This window comes from Cheilinus undulatus, linkage group 14, assembly GCF_018320785.1.
Source record: "Cheilinus undulatus linkage group 14, ASM1832078v1, whole genome shotgun sequence".
NCBI classification, from domain to species: domain Eukaryota; kingdom Metazoa; phylum Chordata; class Actinopteri; order Labriformes; family Labridae; genus Cheilinus; species Cheilinus undulatus.
The window spans coordinates 1,560,397-1,572,702 of record NC_054878.1 but is presented as its reverse complement, the minus strand read 5'-3'; the positions used below and the strand labels follow the sequence as shown (position 1 = coordinate 1,572,702).

The 12,306-nt window shown below is 36.0% G+C and overlaps 1 long non-coding RNA gene across 1 annotated transcript; it reads right to left on the bottom strand.

The window, feature by feature from the left end:
- Positions 1-1,642: 1,642 nt before the first annotated feature.
- LOC121521833 lies at positions 1,643-9,463 on the bottom strand. Its single transcript, XR_005992890.1, has 5 exons — positions 9,365-9,463; positions 7,309-7,390; positions 6,782-6,923; positions 4,096-4,166; positions 1,643-2,208 (listed from the first exon to the last, which is right to left on the bottom strand). It is a non-coding gene; the product is annotated as an uncharacterized LOC121521833 (long non-coding RNA).
- Between the last annotated feature and the right edge of the window lie 2,843 nt (positions 9,464-12,306).

The following is a 12,306-nucleotide window of genomic DNA, read 5'->3' as shown; positions in this document are numbered from 1 at the left end:
ACAGATCATCTACTTGTTATATTAATAGTATTTCGGCTGTATGAAATGATTGATGTTTGAAGGGGAATTATGTTTTATGACCCTATTTTGTACCCTAGTTTAGAAACCAAAAAGAACTACTGCATGCTGCGGCTGTAGGGAATTGTAGTTTATTTAATTTTTTTTTTAGCTATTATTCCGTTATGGAATGGTTCTAGGACTAAATTCAGGATCTAGTGGGGGTTTAAGTGGATGCTGAACACATCTATGTAAGAATTGTTTTATAAAATAAATTGGAGAAAATGTGTTTTAACCATGTTTTCCACATTGCTGATAGCGCCCCCTGTTGTCCATTGACCCCACATGATAGTTGGGGTCAAGACCTTTCTATTACAGTTGGTCTCATGTCTGTAGTCCCTTTTATCGTTGAGTTATAAGCCTTCAAAAATGCCCTGAGGTAAAGGTTCAAAGGTCATTATCTCACAGCAGGGGTCATGTAGAGACCTCATCTTCTATTATGTTTCTCCCCATGATAAGACCTTTCCAACGATATATGTATTGTAGCTCTATGTCAAAAATTTAAACATTCCAAAAATCTTGGGACAGGAGAAGAAGTGGAGTGTCATGGGATGCTTTGAATACCCATCTCCATAAAATTTAGAAATTTGTTTATTTGTTTATCTTTTGTTGGTTTATTTGTTTTCATATTTGTTTATATGTTCTTTTGTTTGTTTTTGATCAAGAAGAGTATAAAATAAGGGGGATTTAGGCTTAGATGATGGCTTATAGGGCTTTGTTTAGGATTAGGGTACTTACCTTAAGTCTACATATTCCACTTTTCCTCCACAGATTTTCTGAAACTACTTAAATACTTACTACTGTAATACATTGTCATTCATGAGCCTTGAATGCTATTTACCCCTCCACTACATTCACCTTCATCCATTAACACATCTCAGAAGGAAATATTTTAGGGCATTTTTACCCAATTTCATTCACTGAAGCTTTTTTTTAAATCAAAATTTACATTTTTGCCCCACAATTAATGATGTAATAAGCTTTTTCTTTTGTAAGTCAGTCTTACAGATAAAACACGTAGGTTTCAACTGATTAGGCCTATGAAATCTTTCTAAAATAATACAGGTCCTGCTGTATTCAGCCCCACCCAGTACAGTGTTCCCATTAAACTTAAAGTCAACAGAAAGAGATAAACTCAAAGACATGGAGATGTAAGTGAGCATCAGACCCATGTGTTCTTCCTTCTTCATCAATCATCTCACTACTCCTCACATACGTGGTCTGTATGCTTAACAGTATGAAAAATTGTTTAAAAAATGTGCATAGATTCTTAGCAGCTAAAACATAGAAATACTTCTATAACAGGTGCATATCTATTTCGTCCTGTATTTTTTCTAAGCTGCCAATATTTCTTCTTTCTTCTTCCTCCGGTGGGTTGCCAGTCTTTGCTTACACATATTTTTTGTTTAATTTAAACCACTATTTTCCATCTCTGACTTATTTTTTTATCTTTTCAGGAGCAGTGTAATTCAGTAGCATATACTGTATTTCTGGATATTTTTCTGAAATTAAAAGAACATTCTGCACAGTTAAACTTGTGTTTTATGTTTTATTGCATCTTATCATGTTAATATCACTCATGAAATGCACAGTACATATCCAGTCCTTTCAGACACGCAGATTGTCCTAATTCTACTGACTAGAACATTCTGATGACTGTCAAAAGTTAATTTAAAACTCAGCATGTGAATTATGGCTCATCATCATTTAGCAAAAATAAGTCAAACCTAAGAAAAAGAAGATATTAAAACAAAGTTATATGTTGTGCTAAAGTTCAAGCTGTAACCATGGCTGTAGCCCTAACACCCAAGAGAAGATCCCTCATGTCATAACAACAATGAACTACAAAACTTTGTAGAAGACTTTCAATGTTTCAGAGAGTGTCTGGGTTTGGGAAGACATTAAACCGTAATGACAATTAAGCTCCAAGTACAGAAAGTGTAACATGTTTTCAAGCATTTTTAAAGTTCTAGATGTTTTCAGGATGCTTTCAGACATGCAGTGAAGTCATATGTCTGAAAAACATTCCACTGGACCATGCGACCTCAATTTGTAAATTTGTTTCACAGTCCCAACTTTTGCCACTTCCTTCTGAGCTCTTCTTCTTGTCATCAAAAGTGAAGAGGACGATACAGCATGAACAATCTCCATCTGTGAAGGATAACAAGATAATACATCTTAGAGCAGGCTGGGTGAAATTTACGTGTGTGTGTAAGCATGTGTGTGTGTGTATATATATATATGACTCTTAACAGGCGTCTTAATACAAAGAGTGATAATGTTAAATTTTACAGATTTTATTCTGTTAATGGATACAGTAAAGGCAAGATTAGAAATAGACAAAACAGTATTGGCTGTCTAAACTTCAACAGATAAATGTAAAGTACAGGTGGTCAGCATACTTTTTTTAAATTCTCCATAGATACATATTTATTTTGAATGTGTAAAACAGAGTGCAAAGTGGTCATAAATTGAAAGCAAATAATGCTCTTAGATGAAAAAAAAAAAAGAAATAAAATAAAAAATACAGTGCATTTCAAATGTCACATGTAACTATTTGATTTCTACATCCAAAAAGAAGTGGGAGGAAGTAAACACTTAATTAATGCCACCCCTTCTCCCTAATTCGTTAATTTGCTATCATCAGAATTAGAAATTCATTAACAATTTTATTTCCTTTATCAAATATATATTTATATAGATTTATGCTTATATACACATACTTATACAAACTTGATTGCTTTTTATTAAATCTGAAATAATTTTCAAACAAGTTTACTTGTTGACTAGTTCAGAGGAAAGTAACGGAGTTCTCAGAAATTAAACTTAAATTATTTTTTGCAATAATCAAAGAGTTAAAGGGACTGGCTTTTACATGTAGGAAAATTACAAGAACTGCCATTTTTAGACATTAATTCAATTAATTCACTGACTTTGCCTGGATGTTGTGTGCTGGACCTCATTATTAGAGGAAATTAAAAAGTGTGAAAGTGTGGGTTATGCTGTTTTTACAAGGTGATAATAAGTGAAATGGTCATAATAAGGCTGATTATTCATTAAGGACATAATAAAGGAAACTTAGCAGGGGTACGCTAAAGTCCCCTCTGTCGTGTCAGTGAGGTGACATCAGTGTTGCATGAAAGCAAAGAAAATATTGACACTTCCATTTCACTGATGGAAAAACAGCACAGTAGTGTTATAAAGGTTCACAATTCACAGAAATAATAGAAATGAAGTTTATTATTAAACTGGCCTAACATGGCTGGACTCATTTGCATTATGAAACTGAAAAATTATTGTAGGGTTAGCCTTGCACTGCCAGGTATGAGCATAGCTCCAGCATTGTTGCTGATTCTCTGTTCCCACAGTGTATTACCAATGGTGATGGACAATGCAACAGCCAATCAGATCAAAAAAATGTGTGATGCAGCACTGAGCAATAAGAAACGGACAGAATGGAGAAAAGAGCTGGGATATTGAAGCTTCAACAGTTCTGTGAATGTGTGGTTCCGTTTTGGTCAAGAAATGAAACAGCCAATCAGCATCAATTATTAAGTCTTAAACCAGGGGTTCTCGAAGTTTTGATAGCTGAGGGCCAATTTAGGAACCCAACATTAGACTGAGGGCCTCTGAAGGGTAAAAAATAGAAAAAACAGAAAAGAAAATCCCATTTGTAATCATTTTAATGACCAGGTTGCATCTCTACAGTTGACATTTATTGGTCTGCATCCAGTAATGTGCAATAAACACATTTTAGTTAATAAATGAGGCTAAACCTGCCAAAAATTGAGAAAACCTTGAGAAACATTGTAATGCACACAAAATCCCTGGGGTTTTCTGCCCTCTACAGTCAAATTTGGGATATAATAGTCCTGTGTGCAGTCCATTTCAGAATATATGTAAAAACTTATTTAGAACAAACAGTCAGTCTCAGTGTGCCTTGCTTCCTGTCTTAACAATTGCAGGCCGCCACTGGGCAGCACTTTGAGAACCCATGTCTTAAACTCACTCATGTGCCAGTCATCATCTTAGACCCACCTGTTTTGGTTAGATGATGGTGGCTCTAGACTGATGGAAGTCTGTCTGAAAGGAAGGGAAGCCAGGCCCACCTGGAAGACAGAATCAGTATCAGCTCATTGATTCACAAACTACTACTCAACTGATTGTAGAGCAGGACAAAGATACAAAAAAATGCTAAAGCTCATCATAGTGACGACAGTCTACTCTGAATGTTTGCAGTAGCCCAGTGTTCATCATTTGGTTAATGTGTTATTTATACTCTCCACAGAACATATATATTGATATTTGGAAATAAAGATGCTGTGACTATGTCTATGTAGGATCTCATTTATCCAGACCATGGTCATCCAAAGCTTGATCAAAAAGAGAAAACTGGACTAGGCTCAGGCTCTTTAAAGAACTTTAACAACGTCCTGTTGCCTCTTTTGGATCAAGCTTTGGATAACTGCAACTGTATTACTTATGTCTTAGTACTGTTAAATTACCAAACTCTTATTAATTTCTTTATACTGGTTTGGTGTTGAAACAATTGCTAAGTTTGATGTTGACAAACAGGCAGTCAGGTCCTATTTTTTTTTTTTTTTTTTTTTGTCATAGTACTGATTCACTGTATGGTAGTCAGCCTTTCAGCAGAGGGACTGGCTGTAAATGTATGAACATACATCAGATCATTTCAGAGCAGTGGTGAAGAGTAACTGATTACATTTACACACAGTACTGTAACCGAGTAGCTTTTTTGTGTACTTTTTTGAGTCATTTTTAAAGTAATTAAGTAAAGTTTATTTGTACAGCAATTTTCACAGACAGCAGTCAAAGTGCTTTACACAGCCAAAAAAATACAGAGAACACAACTGATGATTATGAAATCACCACATGACCGCAATAGTTATGAAAATAGGAGTAATATCCTTAAAATTACTACTTTTACTTACTGAAGTATATTTCGTTGAAGTATTTTGCTTAATTACATTTGAAAAAGCATTGTGTGCTAAGTAAAAAAAAAAAATTACACTAAACGCCACAACCAGGAGTTCCAAGCTTTCTGCCAACAACATGAAAATTACCAGTTTAGCTTTCACAACACATGATGGTCAGTACATGCACATAGCAGAGAATGATTCAATATTTCCTCCCTAAACAGCTCCTGCATTGTACTTTAGGTTAGGTCAACCTTATAATAAACAACCTAGTTGGAGGTCCATATTTTGTTGTTGTTGTTGCACATTAAGGAGAGGTCAGATTTCAATGTGAAAGCCCTGTGGGTATCACAAGTAGCCACTCAGTACTTAGAGTAAGTTTTAAATGACTTCCTTTTTACTTTTACTTGAGTAGATTTATAGACCAGTACTTTTACTTCTACTCAAGCAAGCTATAAACAGAGTAACTGTAGACTGTACTTTTACTTGAGTACAACAGTCTGATACTTTTCCTACCTCTGATTCAGAGAAATTCATTTAAGATAGCACTACGAAAACTTCTGTGTGCTTATGTGCTTCTACTCTTAGGGAAGTCAGCGGTTCTTTTGCGACAGAGTACATCCCTTAACTAGACATCTGGCAAGACGAAAAAAGTCTTTTCTATACCTAAAGGTCTCAAACATAAACACCTTCAAAATTTTCCCTCAGAAAGATCTGAAATGAATCATACATAAAAAGAAAAAACATACATTTAAAATCAAACATAAAATAAAGAAAGAAATCTGTGATTACAGTGTAGTCACATGTAAAAACAGGAAAAAATGCTAATTACATTAAATTTAGATTATCTGTCTTCACATGAAGCATGATATTCTGTAAGATAGGGGTCAGAGTTATATTTGACAACTGATGTATTTATTGAGCCCTAGAAGTGGGAAATTAGTTGACCTTCATTACAGGTGTAGAGCGTAGGTCCACAGCCATGTTAATACTTGATCAAACAGTTTTTCTAAAGAAGAGACTTGCCACCATGCCACTCCTATTTTTTTCTTTCTACTTTTAACAATTTCTGATTATTTGTATATCAACCATATGTTTGAGTGTTGCAGTTACAGCATGACCTAATTTAGTACATCCTCTACATTTATAATAAACCACAACAGAGAGTACAGTCTAGACCTGCCCTCTTTGTGAAGTGTCACTCCAGTTATGAAGTGGCAATACAAAGATTGGCTAATTGATTCTAATGTTTAATGTAACATTTATCTTGGATTGATTCATTAGAATGAGGTAAAAATCTAAATATAAACAGACTGTTATGCTAATACTGTTGTCATCCACAAGTTGCTTTGGATCATTTCACTGCTGACCTCTCTCATTTTACAGCTAAAGTCCTCCGTCTGCCCCAGAGTGTCCTTGCCAGCATGAACATTATTTCCCCCCGATTAGGACTTTCTGCCATTCATATATTTCACTGGATTGAAAAAAATACACATAAAACTTTGCATCACATTTTAAAGCACATTAATACAGAAAAAATGTGTTTAACTCCAGTAAAAGGGGGTGTGTTGTTAGAACATCAATCCCTGTCAAAGAAAAAACTTAATGCATGAAGTATATTACCACTTTCTTTTAAACAGACTGGGCAGTCATGCTACAATAACTTCAGCCAAACACTAGCCAAAAACATCAAATCAGGTCCCGAACCCATGTCAACTCATAATTTAAAAAAGATTCACTTTGTTAGGGAGAAATCAAGTTACACCCATTCAGTGTTTTTCTCTTACCTTTGATTCTCAGTGATTACCCACTCAACTAGAGATATGAGCAGGGCTCTCTGCTATGATGTTAAAGTTTGATGGCCAGTGGTCTGGAGGGGAGCCCTGAAAGCCATCCAAACACATCTGGTTCTGGAAGACAAAAACTTAACTAAGAAAATGGTTTGAAGTAGGTTAATATTTACAAAAAATATTTTTTAATACAACTGTTTATATATTCTGATCATGTCTAGTCAGCATCCTTGCAACTTCTGTGAATCTTGCAACCACACCAACAATACTCATGGACTTGTTTATTGTAGAAATAATACCAGCAAAAGCTTGTATATATCTAAATCTTATTTTTTTTATACCTTTGGCGTTTTTTTTTTTTTTTTTTATCTTCAATGTTTAATTCCTGTACATTGAGAGCAAAATTAAACAGTCACATTCCTTGTTGTGTAGGCATACTTGGCCAATTCAGCTAATTCTGAATAACCAAATTAATTATTTATCTGATATGCTGATTGTTTGTGCATATTAACAGTAAACCTTACCTCCACCACATGAATCCAGCCCCCTTGGAGTCCTGTGAAGGGTTTTCTCCAGGATTTGTTCCTTTCCGTCCTCAGCTGCTCTCTGTTTTGAAGAGAAAAATCTTGTGAGGCTGACTTGTTAAAACTGATGAGAAATAAAGGAAAAGTAACAAATGACCACTTAGGTCTCTGAAACTCCACTGGTCATTTATATAATCTTTATATAATCTTAAAGATTGTAGTAAGAAGAACTTAATCAACATTACCAGTATTTTTTAAAAGAGGTGTGCTTTTATGTAAGATACCAATCCCTGTATGACAAACATGGCTGTTGCTGAAATGAGCCTTTCACCATAATTTAAAAATTCACTCAGAATCTATTCATCTGTGTCCTTAATAACCTTGTAACACCTGCATAGAGTTTTTGCATAGATGTTTGCCTCTAGCCTAAATGTTCCAAGGTTCTCCTCTTCAGCCATCTTCATGCTCAATTTTAAAATTAAGGATATCAAGAATTCCCAGACTGAAGGAACTGATGATGTAATAGAATTCCTTGATGCAGATTTTGCAGTGGTGGTTTTACGTATATTTGAGGACATTTAAATGAAATGCAGCGTCCGTCACAATAAAGTGTCCGGGCACACATGGGGGTCCGACCAGTGGACATTTAAATGTTTAATTAGTGAAAAACTAATGGACAGTATTCATGGTCATTAGTAATACTCCACTTTACACTCAGTCTGTATCAACAGAGTTTCTTAGCTTGTATTGATAGAAAAATGGCTATGCATATACTCTTTTTACTCTTTCGGATGATAATAGTGATCTCATTAGCCTGACTTTTTTCTACTGCCCTGGTACTTAAACCACGCTAGTGAAGCACAGAAAGGCGTTCATGTAAACATTTAAAATAACATGCAGAATCATAACAACCATGATACCTACGCCCTGCAGAGACAGGAAGCTGACGGAGAAGCAGACCTCTGTGCTCCGTTCTCATCGTAACACTCACTGAGAATTATGGGAGGTGATGATTACCGTATTTACAGTTTAAAGGGAAGCTAAAAATTGCAAATAAAGGCAATTTTCCTGGAAAATAAGTCTAAAAATAACACAAGATGACAGGAAAAAGTGGAGAGAGTTTCAATGAAATCTTACAGAACGAACAACCATTGACATGTTAAAAAACGATTATAAATTCTGAAATCATAATATGATCATCATATTATATTATATATTATTATTATTATATATTATTATTATGATATTATATATTATATATTATTATATTACACAATCATAGTATGATCGTATGACGATGTAATGAAAGCATAATTAAAAACAAAAACAACCCGATGAATTATCGTTAATGCATACCAAGTTATTACGCTTTATGAGCGGATTAAAAACCCAATATAGCTTCTTTCCTGCTCTTGAAGAAAACGTGATGTCAGCACGAAAGATGCTGCCTATTCAAATGAATGGGATTTAGTTTCATGCTGCACAACACGAGAAAAAGCAGAAATTCACGTAGTATTTCACGTATTTTTGTGAGACTGGGTTGCATGAAATGGTCTATGGACCGGTTCTAACATAAGCGATCGGTTCACCACAGCCCTGCTTTGTTTTCACAGCTCGCTCCGTTGTGATTTGGCTCAGCATCTTAAATCTCACACGATTCGCATTGACCTTTTACCTTACACGGGAGTTACACCAGCCGTAACTGCTGGCTAGGTAGCTGGATGTTTTACTGATCATTGCTGTCGCAGTTGAACTTCTCCACCTCGGAAATCAGGTCATGTGAACTTAACATGAAGGAAGAATGACTTTCTAAATGATTGCCTGCCTTTCTAAATGTTTGCCTGCTTTTGAAAAAAGTTAACAGTTTCAACGGCAGCTCATAAATCTTAACTGTTGAGACGGCGGTGCTAAAGATTAACTAAGATGCTAACACCAAGCGTAGCACAAACAGACCCAAACATAAACACTTTTTCAGAATTCAGACTCAAGGAAAAGTCTTCATTCATCATGGTATCCACAGCCCGCTTTATTCCTAGGGTTTACAACAATAACTTACCGTTGAGAGTGACTGATCCAAGCCCACTAAGGTGATATTAAATAGAGTGGTACACCAAGCTGGAGGTCAGAAATAAACCATGCTTTTCCTTTCACCGACATTATTTTGTCACATGACTTGTCAGGTGATCCAGATCATACATATATGGAGGTGTATCCCCTGTATCTCATTGTCTGATGAAGGGCTTAGGCCCGAAACGTCACATGTGGTGATAATCTCGATTAAATAGCCCTTGGAGCAGCTTCTGGTGTGCGGACTCTTTTACCTGTTTCAGAAATAAACCAGATACAGAAAAAGTGTAGAAAACCAAATCTGAAGTACATGTAGACTAAATATAAAGACGAATTATGAAGGGAGAAAATTTAATATGAAGCTGTTTCTATTCTAATGTTTTCAAATATCATTTTAACTCATTATTCTCCTGTACTAGCAGCCCCACAGAAGTCTAAAGTGAGACACTTTGGCATATCTGCGATGACAACTTCAGTTCTTAAACATAATATCAGGATGTTTGCACAGGAGGCCTGGGATTAAAGCCCTTTTAACATAAACCCCTGGACTATCATAATTTTTTCCCCCTTTTCCACTTTCTGTTAAAGCAAAAAGTTATTTGGTTTCCATAATCAGTTTGTAATGGATCAAATCGTATCTGATCGGATGGAATCGTTCTGTATTTTAAAGACTGTGTAAAGTGATAATAAATCTGTAATTAGGTTTGTTGTATGACAGGTCACTGTGTTATGAACCCCCAGGTCAAATTTCAGCCAGATAACACGTCTCTAAGTTTATGAAATGAAGCTTCAAAATCATGAAAAATGAAGCAGTAAATCTGCTCCAGGATGGTGGTGTCTGTTGATTGAGCTGAGGCCACACCCACTCAGGAGAAATAAGATACTCCCAGATTTAAAAATGCTACATTCTGATTGGAGGGAAGCTGTCATGCTATTAGCCCCGCCCTTTAACCCTTCCCTGTATCGCAGCAGCTGCCTGGCTCTGTGCCAGAGAAGAGACAAAGTCTGTATGTGTTTTCCGCCTCAAATCTTTGAATGATCCATAGACCACTGTGGCTGATAGATTTGGCAAATTTTCCTCACAATGAACAAAAAAAACCAGCATTTAACTGACTGTTAACTTTCAATAAAGACAAACATCAGCTAACAACAGACTGGACTGAGATGAACTGTTCTGAGATTTTATATGGCAGTATTAGAGGGACGGGGTAACTCCCCATTGTGGGCCAGTTACATATCCAATCCACATATTAGCCCCGTCCAAATGAAACCCAGCCAGGAAAGAGGTGGAAAAACCTTCTAATGGTTTATATCCAACATTTAGATGTTTTCACATGTTTACAGCAACCATATTCCAACAGATCTACCTTGGTACCTTGGAAGACTTTTGAAGAGAGTTGGTTTTACTATGTCAGGATTTCTTGAGACCTTCAGAAAACAACCAACATTTCTGTTTTACTGATGAACAGTCAGTCAAAGCCAGTCTATTTGTTCAGTCATGTTTTTTTTTTTAAATCTAAAGCCCAAAGTGCAACTTGTGTTATGTTAGTGTAATGGCTGAACCCAGGATGCGGAGACGGATAGTAGTTTTGAACAGGTTTATTGTGCAGGTAAGGGGGAACAGAAGGGGTGAATCCAAGAGTCCGAGAAGGTGAGAGAGTGCGGGGGCTGGCTGCGGTGATCTGGGCAGGAGGCACTGGAAGGGAATGGAGAGGCACGTTAGAGGTGAGCACAAGAATAAACAAGCACTAGAAAATACTCAAAAATCTCAATAGAAGAAACACTGTTGAAACTTCTCTGGAGGAATCTCGTGAGAGAAGGAGCCTGGAGCTGACGATTACCGTGAGGTAAGTTAGGCGAGACTCAGGCGCTGTAGAGAGCCGCAGCAGGTCTTAAGTAGTGCTCATGATGAGTGATTCGCTGCAGGTGTGAACTCTCCACAGCACCGGGGGGAAGGGGAGGAAGCCTCAGGAAGAGCAAAGTAAAGTTAGCAGCCAGTCACAGCCTCCGGAAACCGGAAGTTTCACAAAAATAAAACGACTCAACAAAGTAAAACACCACAACTTGTTTATTAAATAAACCTGAGGAGTTAAACGTTTTTGGAAATCTGCGTCACTATTTTAATTTTTGAAGGTGGTGGTGGGTCGGCTGGACCAGTTAAGAAACCACTGCTTTAGAGGGTGCCAAACATCAACTTGAATTCCAACACATTGACATACTTTGACACTGCAGGCTGTAGAAAGCTACTGGAACAACTCTGTAACATCAGGGAGTATATTAGTTATTCAAACTCCCAAATATCCGAGAATATGGCCCACATGTCCCCTTTGATGTCTCCATAATATCTCACTGATTCTTGAGAATTTGGATAAAACAGGTTTTAATTTTGAAAATAAAAAGTAAGTCAAATTACAAAATCTGAAGGTATATCATTATAGACGAAGGTCTTGGCTGTGAAGCAATGTATCGGTGCAACCTCCTGATTTTGTAATTTTTTTATAAAATAGGCATTTTTCCAGTTATTACTTTGTTTTTGTCAACACCGTCAGACACAACAAAAAGCTAATTATTTTTTATTTATTTGGTCTAATATGTATTTAGAGTTTTTAAATCATTATCTGGGATTCCTAGTACACATATATGCTGTTAAATGTTGAATATTCACTTTTGTTCATTTTTTATACTGTTTCACGTGTACTACTTTAAAAGATCTAACATCATGCAACATTTACTTTTAGTCTAAATAGAAAAAGTAATTCTTTTTTTATTTAACAAACATATTTTAGTATTAAAAGAGACTATTACTTTAATAACTCAATAGCACTGAAGAAACCTATTGTAAGCATATTCATTTAAAACAAATAAAACTCCCTCTGACGGTGGTGACTTTAGAACTGACGGTGGTGACACTAATCTGACTGTGATGACAGT